Genomic DNA, 5,145 nt, shown 5'->3' with positions numbered 1-5,145 from the left:
GAGCTGGAGGAATCAGGCTCCTGGACTTCAGACTATACTACAAAGCTACAGTAATCAAGACAATATGGTACTGGCACAAAAACAGAAATATAGATCAATGGAACAGGATAGAAAGCCCAGAGATAAACCCACGCACATATGGTCACCTTATTTTTGATAGAGGAGGCAAGAATATACAATGGAGAAAAGACAGCCTCTGCAATAAGTGGTGGTGCTGGAAAAACTGGGCAGCTACATGTAGAAGAATGAAATTAGAACACTCTCTAACACCATACACAAAAATAAACTCAAAGTGGATTAAAGACCTAAATGTAAGGCCAGACACTATACAACTCTTAGAGGAAAACGTAGGCAGAACACTCTATGAAATAAATCACAGCAAGATCCTTTTTGACCCACCTCCTAGAGAAATGGAAATAAGAACAAAAATAAACATATGGGACCTAGTGAAACTTAAAAGCTTTTGCACAGCAAAGGAAAACATAAACAATACAAAAAGACAACCCTCAGAATGGGAGAAAATATTTGCAAACGAAGCAACTGACAAAGGATTAATCTTCAAAATATACAAGCAGCTCATGTAGCTCAATATCAAAAAAACAAATAACCCAATCCAAGGAAGAGAAAAACAAATACCGTATGCTAACACATATATATGGAATCTTAAAAAAAAAAAAGGTTCTGAAGAACCTAGGGGCAGGACAGGAATAAAGACGCAGATGTAGAGAATGGACTTGAGGACACAGGGACGGGGAACAGTAAGCTGGGACGAAGTGAGAGAGTGGTAGGCATGGACATATATACACTACCAAATGTAAAATAGATAGCTATTGGGAAGCAGCTGCATCTCACAGGGAGATCAGTTCGGTGCTTTGTGTCCACCTATAGCGGTGGGATAGGGAGGATGGGAGGGAGACGCAAGAGGGAGGAGATATGGGGATATATGTATATGTATAGCTGATTCACTTTGTTATACAGCAGAAACTAACACACCATTGTAAAGCAATTATACTCTAATAAAGATTTTTAAAAAAAAGAAGAGGAAGAAGAAGAGGAAGAATGAGATAAATATGTGAGGTGATTGTGTGTTTAACTAGATTGGAGGAATCCTTTCACAATGCATACATATATTGAATCACCACAATGTATACTTTAAATATCTTACAATTTTATTTGTCAATTATACCTCAATAAAGCTGAAAAACACTGTTAAAACTAATAAATAATTTCAGTAAAGTTGCAGGATACAGAATCAACATACCAAAATCACACAGGTTTCTATGCACTGACACTGAACTATCTGAAAAGAATTTTTTTTAAATTCCATTTATAATAGCATCAAAAACAATAAAATACTTTGGAATAAATTTAACCAAGGAGGTGAAAGATCTGTATACCGAAAACTATAAAACACTGATGAAAGAAATTGAAGAAGAAACAAATAAATGGAAAGATTTTTTTCGTGTTTACGGCACAAAAAAGCCATTAATATTGTTAAAAAGTCCACGCTTCCCCGATCCATCTATAGATTCAATTCAATCTCTCTCAAAATTCCAATGGCATTTTCCTAAAATTTGTGTGGAAAAGACCCTAAATAGCCAAAGCAATCTTGAGGAAAAAAGAACAAAGCTGCAGGCATTACAGTACCTGATTTCAAACTATACTATAAAGCTATAGTAACCAAAGCAGTATGGTCCTGGCATAAAAACAGACACATAACTCAATGAAACAGAATGAAGGCCCCAGAAATAAACCCACTCATATACAGTCAACTAATATATGAAAAAGGAGCCAAGAATATTCAATGGGGGAAAAATAGTTTCTTCAATAAATGATGCTAGGAAAACTGGATATTCACATGCAAAGTAATGAAATTGGACCCCTATCTTATATCACTCACAGAAATTAACTCAAAATAGACTAAAGACCTAAATGTAAGACTGAAACCATAAAACTCCTAGAAGAAAACATAGGGAAAACCTCCTTGACATCAATCTTGGTAATGATTTGTTTGATATGACACCAAAAGCAGAAGCAACAAAAGCAAAAATAAACAAGTGGGACTACACTAAACTAAAAAGTTTCTGCATAGCAAAAAAAAAAACAATCAACAAAATGAAAGGGCAACCTATGGAATGAAAGAAAATATCACAAACCATATAGCTAAGGGGTTATTATTCAAAATATAGAATGAACTTATACAACTCAATAGAAAAAACACCAAATAATTTGATTAAAAAGTGTGCAAAGGACCTGAATAGACATTTTTCCAAGGAAGACATAAAGATGGCAATAGAAAGGTGCTTAACATCACTAATCATCAGGAAAATGCAAATCAAAACCACAATGAGATATCACCTCACACATGTCAGAATGGTTAGTATCAAAAGACAAGAGATAACGAGTGCTGGCAAGGATGTGGAGAAAAGGAAACACTGGAACACTATTGATAGAAATGTAAATTGGTACAGCCACTATGGAAAACAGTATAAAGGCTCCTCAAACAATTAAAAATAGAACTACCATATGATACAGCAATCTCACTCCTACATATAAACTGAAGGAAATGAAATCACTATCTGGAAGAGATACTGCACTCCATACACGTTGCAGCATTATTCACAATATCCAAGACATGAAAACAACCTAAGTGGCCATCAACAGATGAATGCATAAAGAAAATGTGGTGTATATAAACAATGGAATATTATTCAGCCATGAGAAAGAAGGAAGTCTTACCATTTGCAACAATATAGATGAAACTTGAGGGCATTATGCTAAGTAAACCAAGTCAGAGAAAGACATACCAGTATCACATATATGGAATCTAAAAAAGCCGAACTCATAGAAACAGAGAGTCAATTGCTGGTTGCCAGGGGCTGGAGGGTTGAGGAAAAGAGATGTTAGTCAAAGAAACAAACTTCTATTTATAAAATGAATCAGTTATGGAGATTTAATAGACAGCATGATGATTGACTATGTTGATTGACAGTTGACTATGTTGTATACTTGAAAGCTGCTAAGAGAGTAGAATTTAATTGTTCTCACCACAAAAATAGAAAACATGGTAACTATGTGAGGTGAAGGACATGTTAAGTAACCATATGGTGGTAATCATTTATATGTATATGTACACCTTACTCACAAAATGTTACATGTCCATTTTATCTCAATAAAGCTAGAAAAAGAAAAAAGAAGCATCAAGAGAAAAAGGGGATGCCATGTCTATATTGGGAAAACAATTCCTAGAAATTCATTTCTGTCTCACTAGCCAGAGTATTATCACTCCTTGCTTCAAAAGAGCTGCCCAGAACAAAATTGGGATTCTATAAAAGAAAAAGAAAAGGAGAGTTGTTGTAAGTAGATGACCATTTGTTTCTGCAATACTGAGAGTCAAAAGAAGGGAGAAACTTCTTGGAAATGGTTTCACGGAGGAAGTGAAACAAGAACTTGATCTGGAAAGTTGGCAGGATCTGGATATCCCAAAGAAGACAGAAGGAGTTTGCTCCAGTGGCATCAACAGCATGACCAGAAGTGGAAGTCAGATTTGAATGATTAGCCTGACATATTCAGAGAACAGATTAAGGGAAGACTATGGCTGAGAACAGTGAATAGGTGGAGTGAGTTCAAGTGGTGGATATCTTTGACAGGAAGACTTTTGACTTGATGTGGAGCATATTAAGGATCTACCAAAGTTTTGAAGCAAGAGGAAGAATGTGTTTAATAGTTTAAGAAAACTTTTTTCTTTGTAGAATGTGGTACAGATTAAAGTGGAAAGAGATTGGATCTATTTGCTTATGAAGTCACTGAAAAACATTCAAGTGCTTTCACTGCATCAGTTATGGTTGTTGCCCAACTGAAGGTCTTAGAGTTACCTTAACACAAGTGTTTCCTGACTAATGGTTCACAAACTGGCAATCATCCATGACATGCTCTCTAATCCTCCCAGAAAATGTTCTGTTCATTCTGGAGACTTCACTAACGGTCATTATCAGACCAATATTGTCACTATATTTTTCAACATATAAGACATTCTCTACCTTGGAATTGTGGCAACGGAGCTTTTGAGAAGGAAATATAAGTCGTGATTTTTTTTTAAAAGCAGGCCATTTTTACTTTGGTCAACATGTTTAAAGTTAAGTGTTGATAGCATCCATGTGTGGAGAAGTGTGTGAAGACTAATTTTTACGCCAGTGTCCTTTCAAACACTGTGCATCGAAACCCAAGTTTAATGGCCTGCCTGACTCACTCTCCATTCCTCCCCCATCCCTTCACTCTGCATCCCTTGGGCAACTCATATTTCTAAAGCAGGCTGGAACTTAGCCCCACCCCCAGCTTGAGGACCAATCTTCCTCTCTCCTTTTAGAGGGCAAATTCTGGAACCATAATCAAGTAGCTCAATGACTCAGCAACCTAGCATGAAGTCACCCTTGCTTCTGGATATGGTTAACCTTTGAATCCCTTTCTGGTGATTTGGTCCTCATTTTTTTAATTGTTTTTCCTTATTGAACACCCTGTTGTGATTGCCTGACCTGATGCCCATTCCTCTAGAGCTAAGGTCCTGCCTGGGTCCCACTGATCCTCCTGAAGACCAGTGTCCTAACCCTGAGTCCCAAGGCCCTCCCCCCTCTTTGCCAAACCTTCCTGATGCTTCTTCTCTTCTTGTTGACATTTTTAGCTATTGCTAGTTACCAAATCCGCAGCAGTTCACCTGCCAGTCCTTATTTCCTCATATTTCCTATGGTTTAGAATTGACTGGTCTCCTGCGTCAAGTCAGTTGAACAGCTGACTACAACCCTGATTCAGATTAATCCTTTATTTGTGTAAAGGTTCACATCTCAGAGCCAGTCTTTCAGCTTTTTGTCTGTGGAAGGATTTTCCCCTAAAATATTAATTCTTCTTTATGTTTTTCCCTTCCCCAACCATTCCAAGCAAGTAGCCAGGCCCTTAGTATCTCCTTGATGCAGAGAATTTTCCTAAGAAAGAAAGCAGAGGTCACTTGAAGAAGATGACCTTTTTTTTTTTTTTTTTTTTTTTTTTTGCGGTACACGGGCCTCTCACTGTTGTGGCCTCTCCCGTTGCGGAGCACAGGCTCCGGACGCGCAGGCTCAGCGGCCATGGCTCACGGGCCCAGCCGCTCCGCGG

At 37.5% G+C, this 5,145-nt stretch overlaps 1 long non-coding RNA gene across 1 annotated transcript in view; it reads right to left on the bottom strand.

The window, feature by feature from the left end:
* The window catches only part of LOC129392838 (uncharacterized), a 12,033-nt gene that overhangs the window by 4,926 nt on the left and 1,962 nt on the right, over positions 1–5,145 (bottom strand). The gene's annotated exons all lie outside the window — the stretch shown is intronic.

The sequence above is a fragment of the Physeter macrocephalus genome, chromosome 15 (genome assembly GCF_002837175.3).
Source record: "Physeter macrocephalus isolate SW-GA chromosome 15, ASM283717v5, whole genome shotgun sequence".
Taxonomy (NCBI): Eukaryota; Metazoa; Chordata; class Mammalia; order Artiodactyla; family Physeteridae; genus Physeter; species Physeter macrocephalus.
This window is presented reverse-complemented; position numbering and strand designations above follow the sequence as displayed.